At 35.9% G+C, this 14,641-nt stretch overlaps 1 long non-coding RNA gene and 1 pseudogene across 4 annotated transcripts in view; one reads left to right on the top strand and one right to left on the bottom strand.

The window, feature by feature from the left end:
- LOC139034473 (uncharacterized) overlaps nucleotides 1-14,641 on the top strand; it is a 523,391-nt gene that overhangs the window by 15,495 nt on the left and 493,255 nt on the right. The gene's annotated exons all lie outside the window — the stretch shown is intronic.
- Nucleotides 1,296-13,053, bottom strand: LOC110130489 (small ribosomal subunit protein eS26-like; annotated as a pseudogene).

The raw sequence follows: 14,641 nt of genomic DNA on the forward strand, positions 1-14,641 counted from the left end.
GATCTGAGAGTTGAGAATATATTTTAAAATTTATTTATATTTGGGGGATACCTCCCAAAGGCTCCATTATGATGAATTGAATAACATTTCAGGGAAAATGTTTATAGTGTTTCAGAGTAACAAAAGAATTTACTACTGGAGATTTTCTGACTAGATAAATTTAATTAGGCTAGCCAAGAGGCAAGCAGATGACTAAAGGAGCGGCTTGCCCATTTATTTTCTACTTGCCAGCTGAAATTTCAAATATAGCAAATTCTTTCTGGATCAATTAAGGGTATATGGAAATAAATAAAATTGGACTATTTCTGTATCATTACAACGTGATGAATTGCATTATGAACTAGCACAGTGGGAGTGGTATCAAACAGATATTTAATTTGTGAAAGGAGTTTTCTTAAAACAGGCATTTTCTAAAATACTTTGCTTAATACTGATATGTTAACTTCTACTGAACAGCAATATTTTCAGTATTATATTGAAAAGGTGGCATTTTCAATCCAAATATTTATAGCATATCTAATCTAAATTTGTTTGTTGTTTATGTTTTATTAGGATTGATGATTAGTTTGCTTCATTGACATATCAATTTTTGTGGCTTATACAGAAGTCGCAGGATGTAGCTCATAAAATTCAGAATAGGATATCTGGGCATGAATCTTACATCCATTACTTGTCAGTGTGGGTTAATTAGTCTTTCTGAATTTTGGTTTACTTACTTGTAATCACAGTATGGCTGTGAGCATTGAATTAAAAAAAATACCTGTTTATAAATAGAATAATACATGTAATAATTGATGATTAACTAATGTTAGAATCCTTTTTGTCTAGCAGCTCCTGTTTCCAATCCATTAAGCATTTTCCTAATATCACCTTAGAGACCCACATGGCCCAGTTTTAGCATCATTAAAACAGAACAAAAATACCAGTATGTAAAAAAGACAATTGTTATGTGATACTAGCTAAACTTGTATCTCTCAAAAAACTCTAAAGTTTTAATTAAATTTATTTCATAAAAGTACTTCCAAAAGTCATCCTTTTTTAGTCTCCTTTTTTGCTAACCACCTCCAGATTCTTATAAACCTCTTATTTTTTGAATCTTTCTTCCTTCCTCTCCAAAAAAATGCCTAAGTTTTCAGTCATGAAGATTCTTATATCTTGAAAATTTTCCTGCCTCTTTAGTCTTGTTTATTTCTATTCATTTTTTATTTTTTAAGTATAATTTAATTTAAGTATAATTTCCATTTTTTTATATTTTCACAGAACAGTATTTCTTACTTATTTCTTTAAGTAAGTCTTTATGGACTTATATCCTTAACAGGTTTTGGTGGAGGTCTTGGGACAGTACCCACAGATCTAAATTAGGGTGGATGGAGGTGTTCAGTCCTTCCTGACTTAGCAAGAATGATTCCTGGCTCCCATGTTGTGAATGGCACAACTCCTGCAGTACTGTAGTTTTACATATGGCTTGGGAAGCATATCGGCATCAAAAACACTCCTTCAGAAATGACCCTGATGGCTATAGCCTCTCTTGTATTCCAAGTGATGACTTCTCAATGGCCTTGTCCTCTGACATGCATCAGGCATAGTTGGTACAGTGAATAGGCGGCATGTGGCCATGCCCCTTTTGGCATGACCACTGTTCCTTCATTCCTTGGTTATCTTGGAAGTGAGGACTTGAGAGAAGATTCTTTCCACTCATTCTTTAAGTCCCCGCATGAACTTTCAGAGAATGGACTGATAAAGGTACATTTTCTTGAGGGAGGAAGGCGAGTGAAGACTGAAAAGAACAAAAGGAGAAATATACGAATATTAAGATTTCAATACATGTTTTTTAGTCCTTTACTCAGGTGACCTAACTACAATACTTTTAAATTGTTTTAGACAACAAAGTTTGGTCTTGAGTTATCAACTTTGTCTTGAACTTAAAAACTGATTCTTCTTATGACTTCGAGTACAAAACTGTTAATGACTCCTATTTCCTAGAAATTAAAAAAAAAAAAAACTTTTCAAGATTTGTCAATTCATTGAGAAATCAGGGATACTCTTATATACATTGCATTCATCCTATTTTTTCTAACATTGTCTTTCATAAGTATATCCTTTCCATATTTATTCTAATCATAAAAATCATAGAAAATTTTATTCTTATTTTATATTAGTCTGGCATTTTGAAGTAATGAGTCAACAGTCAGCAATCACTTACTGGACAATCACTCCAGATGTATGTTAGGGACTGAATCATCTCCTAAGGATACAAAGATAGAAGCCCTAGTCAGAAGCCCTATTCTTAATGTGAGTAATCGTGAACTCCATTTCATCCTAGTCACTGCATAAAAAGGTATGCTTTATGAGAGTTACAATTCCTGTGTGATCATAATGATGCATGCCCAATTATATTGACTTGTGCCATATTCTGGGTGTTTCTTATGGGAAGCAGGAATTAGAGGGTTAAAAAAACAATTCCCCTCCAGATAAAGGGCCAACTCTTATTTTGTCTTAAGATGTTGGGAAAGGGCATAGTTGTCAGAGAGAAACTTAGGGCTTGAGGAGGGTGTTGTAAAGGGCAATAATAATCCAAATTATTTTAGTGTCCTTTAGGACAGAGGGACCAAACTACTGTTTTATTGAGGAAGAAATGTATACTTTTCTAGGCTGAAGCATAATTATATGTGAATTGGAACTTATCTAAGAGAAAAGATGAGTTAAGAAATAAGAATATAGTTAAATGGAAAATTTAATTATGAAAATATTAGTAATTAGGTTTAAGGGTTCATCATTCATTTATTGATTCAGCAGTATTTGTTATCTACATGTTCCATATCAGATGCTAAAAATAAAGCAATACAAATATAGACCCCCCCCACCCCCGTCTCCCATCTGTGGGAACTCTCAATCTAGGAATTTTAAAAAGATGTACATTTGTATTTCTCTAAGTGAGTAGTGTCTACTAAAGTTCTGTAATAAGCAGGTACTTGTGAAATACTCAGTGAGTAAGACCTTAATGTCATTCATTAATTATTTGCTTAAAAAAAAAAGACACATGCCCTGACCATAAAAAAGATACTCAGTTCAGTTCAGTCGCCCAGTCATGTCCGACTCCTTGTGATGCCATGGAGGGCAGTACACCAGGCTTCCCTGTCCATCACCAGTTCCCTGACCCCACTCAAACTCATGTCCACCGAGTTGGTGATGTCATCCACCCATCTCATTCTCTGTCATCCCCTTCTCCTGCCTTCATCTTGCCCAGCAATCAGGTCTTTTCCAGTGAGTCAGTTCTTCGCATCAGGTGGTCAAACTGTTGGAGCTTCAGCTTCAGCATCAGTCCTTCCAATGAATATTCAGGGCTGATTAGAATTGACTAGTTTGATCTCGTTGCAATCCAAGTGACTCCCAAGAGTTTTCTCCAACACCACAGTTCAAAAGCATCAATTCTTCAGTGCTGTTTTCTTTATGGTCTAACTCTCACAACCATACATGACTGCTGGAAAAATGATAGGTTTGACTAGACAGACATTTGTTGGCAAAATAATGTCTCTGCTTTTTAATGTTCAGATTATTCATAGATTTTATTTTTTTACCAAGGAGCAAGCATATTTTAATTTCATGGCTGCAGTCACCATCTGCAGTGATTTTGGAGCAAAAGAAAATAAAGTCTGCCACTGTTTCCAACAGGAGAAAAGGAAAGATATACCCATCTGAATGCAGAGTTCCAAAGAGTAGCAAGGAGAAATAAGAAAGCCTTCCTCAGTGATCAATGCTAAGAAATAGAGGAAAACAATAGAATGGGAAAGACCAGAGATCTCTTCAAGAAAATTAGAGATACCAAGGGAACATTTCATGCAAAGATGAGCACAATAAAGGACAGAAACAGAAGATATTAAGAGGAGGCAAGAATACACAGACGAACTGTACAAAAAAGATCTTTATGACCCAGATAACCATGACGGTGTAATCACTTACCTAGAGCCAGACATCCTGGAATGCGAAGTCAAGTGGGTCTTAGGAAACATCTCTGTGAAGAGAGCTAGTGGAGGTGATGGAATTCCAGTTGAGCTATTTCAAATCCTAGAAGAGGATGTTGTGAAAGTGCTGCACTCAATATGTTAGCAAATTTGGAAAACTCAGCAGTGGCCACAGGACTCGAAAATGTCAGTTTTCATTCCAATCTCAAAGAAAGGCAATGCCAAAGAATGTTCAAACTACTGCACAATTGTACTCATTTTACAGGCTAGAAAATTAATGCTCAAAATTCTGCAAGCAATGCTTTAATAGTACGTGAACCAAGAACTTCCAGATGTTCAAGCTGGTATTAGAAAGGGCAGAGGAACCAGAGATCAAATTGCCAACAAGTGTTGGATCGTAGAAAAAGCAAGAGAGTTCCAGGAAAGCATCTACTTTTGCTTTATTGACTATGCCAAAGCCTTTGACTGTGTGGATCACAACACACCGTGGAAAATTCTTAAAGAGAAGGAAATGCCAGAGCACCTCACCTACATCCCAAGAAATCTGTATGGAGATCAAGAAGCAACAGTTAAAACCAGACATGGAACAACGGACTGGTTCCGTATTGGGAAAGGAGTACATCAAGACTGTATATTCTCACCCTGTTTATTTAACTTATATGTAGAGTACATCATGCAAAATGCTGGGCTGGATGAAGCTCAAGCTGAAATCAAGATTGGCAGGAGAAGTATCAATAACCTCAGATATGCAGCTAACACCACCCTTATGGCAGAAAATGAAGAGGAACTAAAGAGCCTCTTGATGAGGGTAAAAGAGGAGAGTGAAAAAGCTGGCTTAGAACTCAACATTAAAAAAACTAAGATCATGGTATCTGGTCCTATCACTTCATGGTATATAGATGGAGAAAACAATGGATAAAGTGGCAGAAACAGATATAACTCATATTTATATAGGCCTTGATAATTGCTAAGCAGTGGTAAGTGCCTTATGTTGATTTTAAAAATATTGGATTCTTGCTGTATCTCTATAAAGTAAGTATTGCTGTTATAGATGAGGAAAGTAATTTACAGAGGTTAAGTAAATTGGTCCTAAGATTCTATTGCTACTAATGCCAGACCTGAATTTTGAAAGGAGCAGATATTCCAGGTTCTTCTCTTAATTACTATACCACACTAGATTCTATTGCCTTCCATGTGGTTGGCAGGTTCCCAGGATCTAAAAGCCTTACATTCTTTCACTCTCTATTGTGGATATTGTTCTAATACAGAATACAGAAAATAATTTAATCCTTGCATCATTTCTATGAAAATTGTCTTATAATGATTTATGACAAACAGGTCATCAGTCATCTAATGGGACAGAGAAAGAGCTACTTACTTAATTGGCATGCTGTCTCCATCAAAAAACACAAACCTCCCGCTTGCTGTCTGTCAGAGTTCCCACTATGAGTTATACTTCTAGGATAAGACCTTCAACTCTCAGTGAAAAAATAATTAACAAAATAGTATGGTTCTGGCTCAAAAAAAGACTCATAAATTAATGGAAGAGAATAGAGAGTCCAGCAAATACCCATGCACAATTATGGTTAGTTGATCTGCAACAAAGGAGGCAAGAATATATAATGCAAGAAAGACAGTCTCTTCAATAAGTAACATTGGGAAAACCAGACAGCTATATGTAAAAGATGAAGCTATTCTCTCACAACATATGCAAAAATAAACTCAAATGGATTAAAGACTTAAATGTAAGACCTTAAACTCTGAAAAACCTGGAAGAAAACAGAGGTAGTATGTTCTTCCATATCAGTATTAGCAGTATTTTTGGATCTATCTGCTGAGACAATGGAAACAAAAGCAAAATTAAACAAATGGGACTATATTGCACAATGTGGGAAACCGTTAAGAAAACAAAGAGGCAGCCTACTGAATGGGGGAATATATTTACAAATGATACATTCAATACCAAAAATATAAGCAATTTAATTGAAAAATAACCATAAGATCTTTCTAGACATTTTCGCAAAGAAATACAGATGGCCAATAGACATGGGGAAAGATACTCACCATCACTCATAATCAGGGAGATGCAAGCAAAGTCACAATGAGACATCACTTCACATCTGTCTGAATGGTTGTCATCAAAAAGACAACAAATAACAAGTGTTGGCAAGAGTGTGGAGCAACAGGAACTCTTGTGCACTGTTGATGGGAACGTAAATTAATGCAGCCATTATGGGAAGCAGTATAGTGTTTCCTCAAAAAGATTAAAAATAGAGCTACTATATGACCTAGCAATTTCACTCCTGAGTATTTATCCAAAGAAAACTAAAACTCTAACTTCAAAAATTATGTGTACCCCAAGCTGGAATCAAGATTGCCAGGGGAAATATCAATAACCTGAGATTCGTAGATGATACCACCCTTATGGCAGAAAGTGAAAAAGAACTAAAGAGCCTCTTGATGAAAGTGAAAGAAGAGAGTGAAAAAGTTGGCTTAAAACTCAGCTTTCAGAAAATGAAGATCATGGCATCTGGCCCCATCACTTCATGGCAAATAGATGAGGAAACAATGGAAACAGTAATAGATGATATTTTGGGCTCCAAGATCACTGTAGATGGTGACTGCAGTCATGAAATTAAAAAAACACTTGCTGCTTGGAAGAAAAGCTATGACCAACCTAGAAAGCATATTAAAAAGCACAGAAATTATTTTGCCAACAAAGGTCCATCTAGTCAAAGCTATGATTTTCCCAGTAGTCATGTATGGATGTGAGAGTTGAACCATAAAGAAAGCTGCACACCAAAGAACTGATGCTTTTGAACTGTGATGTTGGAGAAGATTCTTCGGATTCCTTGGACTGCAAGGAGATCAAACCTAAAAGAAATCAGTCCTGAATACTCATTGGAATGACTGATGCTGAAGCTGAAGCTCCAATACTTTGGCCACCTGATTGAAAGAACTGACTCACTAGAAAAGAAAAGATCCTGATGCTGGACAAGATATAAGGCAGGGGGAGAAGGGGACGACAGAGGATGAGCGTCACCTCACCGACTCAATGGACATGAGTTTGAGCAAGCTCTGGGAGTTGGTGATGGACAGGGAAGTCAGGTGTGCTGCAGTCCGTGGGGGTGCAAATAGTCGGACACGACTGAGCAATGAACTGAGAAGCAAGCTAAATGCCCACTGACAGATGAGTGGATAAAGAAGATGTGGTATGTATGCAGGATGGGCTATTACTCAGAGCTAAAAACAGAATGAAAGTTTGCAATTTGCAACAACATGGATTGACCCGGAGGGTTTTATGCTAAGTGAAACTTAGCTTTCAAACAGAAAAAGACAAAAACTGTATTTTCACTTATATGTGGAACCTAAAAAATGAAACAGATAAACAAACTACAAAACAGAAACAGACTCACATATAAGGGAAGAAACGAGTGATTGCCCGAGGGGAGGCAGATAGAGGGTTGTTGAAATAGATGAAGGGGATTTAGAGGTACAAACTATCAGTTATAAAGTGAGTCATAGGGATGTAATATATAGTACAGGGAATATAGTCAGTAATATTTTAATAACTTTGGTGCATAATATACTGTAAGTCAAACATACTTCAATTAAGAAAAATAAGTTTAGTTGTTTGTGGTTGTTTAAATCCCTCATCTTCAACTATTTCCAGTAATTTGTTGGACAAATTCTACACAGTATTCTGTTTATTATATTGAGATGATGTTTGAGTCATCTTTTATTTGTCAGGTGCTGATTAGGTACTGGAAATGCCAGAGTGGGAAAAAAAATAAAAAGTACACATTGTCTCATGGAACTGGATTCTTTTTTTTTTTTTTGTTCTCATGCTTTTTATTTATTAAAAAAATTTTTTTTGCATATCTTTTTACTTTTATTTTTTCCATTTATTTTAATTAGTTGGAGGCTAATTACTTTACAATATTGTAGTGGTTTTTGCCATACATTGACATGAATCAGCCATGGATTTACATGTATTTCCCATCCCGATCCCCCCTCCCGCCTCCCTCCCCATCCCATCCCTCTGGGTCTTCCCAGTGCATCAGTCCCGAGCACTTGTCTCATGCATCCAACCTGGGCTGGTGAAGAACTGGATTCTTGGTGGGCTGGGAATGGAGACAAAAATCTATCTTATCTATCTAGCATCTCTATCTTTCTAGGTGGTTATGTTAAATATTAAGAATAAAACTAAAGCAGAGTGAAAGAAGAAAAGTCAAGGAGGGTGCAGTTAATAGGTGGATTAGGAAAGGTTTCCCAGATGAGATGACATTTGAGTACATACTTGAAGTGAATATTAGCTGTGAGGACATCTGAGAAGAGCTTTCACATCAAGGAACCTTTGGGACAGCTCTGTGCTAAATATGGGAATGCTGAAACTGATGAAAGAGAATGCAATAGTATATAAATTGTCTGTGAGCCAATTTGACTATTGAAAGTTTGCACCTGTTTGTAAACACACACAGCAGTGATTTTCAGATCCCTTTGAATAGATTTTAAATTGTATTTCTTATAATAACAGTAAAGTAATTGTTCATCCTGTTTAGGGACTTATTGGCCCTTCGATTTTTTTTTTTTTTAGTTCTATATTTTATTTATTTATTTTTTTCCATTTATTTTTATTAGTTGGAGGCTAATTACTTTACAACATTGCAGTGGTTTTTGTTATACATTGAAATGAATTAGCCATGGATTTACATGTATTCCCCATCCCAGTCCCCCCTCCCACCTCCCTCTCCACCCCATCCCTCTGGGTCTTCCCAGTGCACCAGGCCTGAGCAGTTGTCTCATGCATCCAACCTGTGGCCCTTCGATTTTGAAAGTTGATGTGTAAGAAGTACAGCATTCACTGAATTTTTCTTTTGTGAATATGACTCCTCCACAATGATGTATTTTAGCTACAAACACTATTTCTCTCTGCATTTCTTTGTTCTTTTATTATTTATTGTTTTCTGTGTTGCATATTTTATAATTGTTCTATCTTTTACATGAATAGCATATTTCCAAACTTCTAGTTTGCTGAAAGGTATTAGAACTTATAGTTGTCTGTGCTTAGTTACTCAGTCGTGTCTAACTCTTTGTGACACTGTGGACTGTATCGTCCGCCAGGCTCCTCTGCCCATGGTTATTCTCCAGGCAAGAATACTGGAGTGGGTTGCCATGCCCTCCTCCAGGGGATCTTCCCGACCCAGGGATCCAACCAGGTCTCCAGCATTGTGGGCAAATTATTTTACCATCTGAGCCAGCAGTGAACCAGTGAAGTTGCTCAGTTGTGTCCAATTCTTTGCAATCCCATGGACTGTAGTCCACCAGGCTTCTCCATCCATGGAATTTTCCAGGCAAGAGTACTGGAGTGGGCTGCCATTTCCTTCTCCAGGGGATCTTCCTGACCCAGAGATTGAACCCAGGTCTCCTGCATTGCAGGAAGATGCTTTACCATCTGAACTACCAGGGAAGCCCAAGAATCGTGCAATGGGTAGCCTATCCCTTCTCTATGGGATCTTCCAGACCCAGGAATTGAACCAGAGTGTCCTGCATAGCAGGTGAGCTGCCAAGGAAGCGGTTTAATTGGAGAAATTTTTAAATGACCTAATAAACCACTACATTTTGACTGTTCTGAATAAATGAAACTTTTTTTAAAAGTTCATTTTGCCAACTGTAGCAAGATTTTTCCCCTAATAAACTGGTTCTGGATCAGAAAGTAAAGTAAATATTTCAACTAGCAGTTACAACTGATTTGTGAATGCTACAGCCAGTAAATAGTTCTTCCTCCTTTTTTAATTTTTTTTTAAATAAGCATAAAAACTCATTTGAGTTGTCAGGGGCATTTTCTCTAAGCACTGAAGCTCTTTAGAATATCATTTTAAGAAGTTAAAAGTGAGAAAAGTAACCTGGCAGAGAAATATAACTATGTAAGAATGATACAATTGGCATTTTAAACTTTAACTAAATAATTTAGGAATCTTGTAAAGTAATGACAATTATTTCATTATAATAGATGAAGTCAGAAGGTCAGTGCAACCGTAAAAGTGCAACTTTTTTTTTTGATGGTCAAGCAACCTTATAGGGCTGGTCTTTAATTTATAGTGTGGTATACACTGAAGTTTGTTATCAGATTAAGCCCATTTATGACAGTGAATCAATTATATACATGTAGTCAATAAATAATGTATACAGTTATGTCATTTCCCTATTTTATTTTTTACATTTTAGACTGCATTTATTAAAATATGATTTCATGTCTTTTGAATCCAACTATATGAAAGATGATTATACTCTGTAGGTCTTTTTTTCTAGTAGTTCATTTTTTAAATTAAGGTAAAATGTATATAACATACAGTTTATTTACCATACACGTCCTGCTCAATGATTTTTAAATAGACATGTACAGTTTTGCCACCATCATTACAATTCAGTTCTAGAATACTTCATAACCCAACAAAGTTCCCTTGCGCCCATGTACAATCACTCTGAGTTCCTCTTGCCAGCTTCAGGCAAGCATTGCTCTGCTTTCTTTACAGTTTTGTCTTCCCTAGACATTTCATGTAACTGGAATCCTGCAGTGTGAAGTCTTCTGTATCTGGCTCCTTTTGTTTAGCCTAATGCTCTTGAGTGGCTTAAAAGCTGTCAGAAGTAAATGCAACCAAGCCTGGAGTCAGACTCGTTACACCCTATCACACTGACAGAGTGCCTCCGTGAGCTGACTTGACTGTGTCCTCCCATATGGAACACAACCTTTCCAGACATGCACAAAGGTCACTTAACAGATCGTGCCGTTCTAGCCCCATCTACTCTTATGGTTCCAGACGGAGCACTGATGATTTTGTAGCTTGTAGTTTACCATTCATTACTCAGTAAGCCAATCTGCAGAGGACACATAGATCTGCATGAATTGGCAGTCTCTCCATGTCCTCCCACACCTCTTTTCATCTTCACTGTTTATCAGTCTTTCTCCTCTTAATGGTTCATTGTGGATGAACCAGCCTTGATGATTTCAGTTGACAGTGACCAAACAACGTCACTCACATACTCTAGTCTGCAACATTGCAAAAATTGCTGACCGTCTTTCTCTTCACTATCACTGTATGGAGAATGACCTAAAGAAGTCATATGAGTAGTATAAGAAATAAGTAAAGGTGGCTTAGACTAAGGTGGTCGCAGTGGAGATGTTGAAAGACGATACCTATGAGGCATTTTATTGGTTATTTATTATTTGCTTATATTTACTGCATTCCATTATTCCACTTAAATCATACCAGATGAGCAAGCTAAGTTTCAGAGAAACTAGGAAACTTTCCCAAGATAATTTAATAAAAGCTTGAACTGTATTTTGACCTCCAACCAGTCTGACTATACATTTTGTTCTATTTTCTGTTTATTTGAAATATCAAAAGCTCTTTATCCATGAAAACAAAAGAGAACAAACAAAATACCTGTATCACGGAGGAGGGAGATGTAAAGACAAATCATTCATGCAATCCAGTATAAACACTGAAGCATTTTAGTGAGTATTTCTACACAATCCTTTTATTTTTTTCCTGTTTAAGAAAATAAATGCCTTTTCTCTCGTATCAGTTTTATAATCTTAATTTTTATGTACAAATTTAATATAAGCAATTTCCTATCTCATAAAAAATTTGTAGAGGGGTTCAACAAATTTTATACATATATAGTATATATGCATATACACATATTCAGATATTTTTATTTGAGGCAATAATATGAAAAAATCCTTGAAATGATAAGAGAACTAAATCTTCCACATATCAAAAGCAAAATTAAATTCCAAAAAATGTTGAATCAGGAAAAAATCTTCAAAACTACTGATATATTCTACAAACATTATTGTAATTCAAGTAAAAATAAAGGATTATTTAAGCAAAAAATCTAGAACCCTGTAAAGAGGAAAAATGTTCAGTTGGCTTTGTATTTTTAAGCAGATATACCCAATGGCATGAGATAATTAGGATCAGTTCAGTTCAGTTCAGTCGCTCAGTCGTGTCCGACTCTGTGACCCCATGGACTGCAGCATGGAAAGCCTCCCTGTCCATCACCAACTCCTGGAGTTTACTCAAACTCATATCCATTGAGTCATTTATGCCATCCAACCATCTCATCCTCTGTCTTCCCTTTTCCTCTGCCTGCAATCTTCCTCAGCATCAAGGTCTTCTCAAATGAGTCAGTTCTTTGCATCAGGTGGCCAAAGTATTGGAGTTTCAGCTTCAGCATCAGTCCTTCCAATGAATATTTAGGACTGATCTCCTTTAGGATTGACTGGTTGGATCTCCTTGCTGTCCAAGGGACTCTCAAGAATCTCCAACACCACAGTTCAAAAGCATCAATTCTAGCATTGAAACATGTATATTATCTAGGGTGAAACAGATCACCAGCCTAGGTTGGGTGCATGAGACAAGTGCTCGGGCCTGGTGCACTGGGAAGACCCAGAGGGATCGGGTGGAGAGGGAGGTGGGAGGGGGGACTGGGATGGGGAGTACATGTAAATCCATGGCTAATTCATATCAATGTATAACAAAAACTACTGTAATGATGTAAAGTAATTAGCCTCCAACTAATAAAAATTTAAAAAAAAAAAAAAAAAAAAAAAAGCATCAATTCTTCAGTGCTTAGATTTCTTTGTAGTCCAACTCTCACATCTATACATGACTGCTGGAAAAACAAAGCTTTGACTAGACAGACCTTTGTCAGCAAAGTGATGTCTCTGCTTTCTAATATGCTGTCTAGGTTGGTCAGAGCTTTTATTCCAAAAAGTAAGCATCTTTTAATTTCATGGCTGCAGTTACCATCTGCAGTGATTTTGGAGCCCAACAAAATAAAGTCTCTCGCTATTTCCATTGTTTCCCCATTTATTTGCCATGAAGTGATTGGACCAGACGCCATGATCTTCGTTTTTCTGAATGTTGAGTTTTAAGCCAACTTTTTCACTCTCCTCTTTCACCGTCATCAAGAGGCTCTTTAATTCTTCACTTTCTGTCATAAGATAATTAGGATACATACGAATAAAATTGAAAACCGAATTTCTAGTTACTGTAGAGTCATCTTCAAAAGAATGAACCATGTTTTATCTAACCATTAGCATATTGAAAACAATTTATGTTATTTCCATTTTTATGTAATTGTTCATTTATTCAAGAATCTTTTCACTATAGTTTTGGAGATAGTGTTTGTAGTAGTCAGCTATTGTCACTATAATTATATATAACAATTTACCCCTAAACTAACGAATTTAAAACCAAATCACTGTTTTTTTCATATCCAAGTCTCTGGGTTCTCTTTGACTGTGTTGAACTTGACTCGTGGATGCAAATTTGAGTCATTTTGGCTCCAAACATATCTCATTTTCTGGCTATTCATTGTGCACTCTTCTTATGGCACAGGCCAAAGAGCAATAGCAAGATAGGTGGAAACCCTGTGATGCTTCTTGAGATCTTGTCTCAGACTAGCAAACATTCCATTAGTTAAACAATTCACATAACTAGTCTCAATGTTAACTTAGCAGGGAAGTATACTCTGCATCAAGGGGAATGATATAAATATTTTTTGAAATATAATCCAATCTATCAAAATCATTAGTCAAATATTGAAACCAATGATTGTGTAATTGCAGTTTAGGTATAAGGTTGTTTTATCTACTATGAGGTTGAGGTAATGTTTTGTGCAGCTGACATATAGCTGGCAATATTTAGAATTTAACTAGGTAAATGAGAAGGAGTGAGAGAGTGTTTAACCAAATGGAATGATATCCCAAAAGACTCATTTATGAAAGGAACATTAATGTGTTGAAAGGAAAGACATATGTTAGTGTGACTAAGCTGGAGAAAGTGAAAATTTGATTTTAAGTCAGATTTCTGGGGGAGATAAATATTAATCTTTAAAAAGCCAATATGCCAAATGACCAATTTGCTGAAAGGTAATTTGCTGAAAATCCATGTTGACCTAATAATCAATTGACCTAATAATCAAATTTAAATAAATAAAATTTTAAAGTATCAGGCAGGGTTTATAGCAATTTATGTTACATGATAGCTTGTTTAATCTTTGAGTATTTTTTTAGCATTTTATATTTAATTTATTATTGCTCTTTTGTTGAGGCTGACTGGTGTTTAATATATTCATTTTGTTTTTTGCATTTTGAAACTTTGACTTTAGAAAATGAAAATATTTTGCAAACTTCTAATTTTAGCATTTACATGTTTTGAATATCAAGGATTTTCCCCTAAATCACAGAGTTTCTCTATTCTATTAATTTGCAACTCAGTCTTTTTTGTCCAACATATATCTTCACTTACCTAGTTGAATGAAAATTTTATGTTTATTGTAAAAATGGAAAGCATACTTAGTTTCTGAAATGCACTCAGTGGATATACTTCACTGCATTGAGAATCGTGGTGCATCAATGTTAGGGAAGCTGAAAGTATACAAAAACATCACTCAAACTATGAAAAAAAAGTTCTAAAAGAGCATCAAGTTTATTCCATACAAATTCATGCAATTTTGAATATAATTAATAGATGCACATTTTAAATTCATGGGATTTGTGTGTGTGTGTGTGTGTGTGTGTGTGTGTGTATGTTTATGCTCATGTGTGTATATGCACGTTAAGTGAATCTTTGGTAAGCCTTTTTAGTTTCACCATTTAAAATATG

Source organism: Odocoileus virginianus, chromosome 3 (genome assembly GCF_023699985.2).
Source record: "Odocoileus virginianus isolate 20LAN1187 ecotype Illinois chromosome 3, Ovbor_1.2, whole genome shotgun sequence".
Lineage (NCBI taxonomy): Eukaryota > Metazoa > Chordata > Mammalia > Artiodactyla > Cervidae > Odocoileus > Odocoileus virginianus.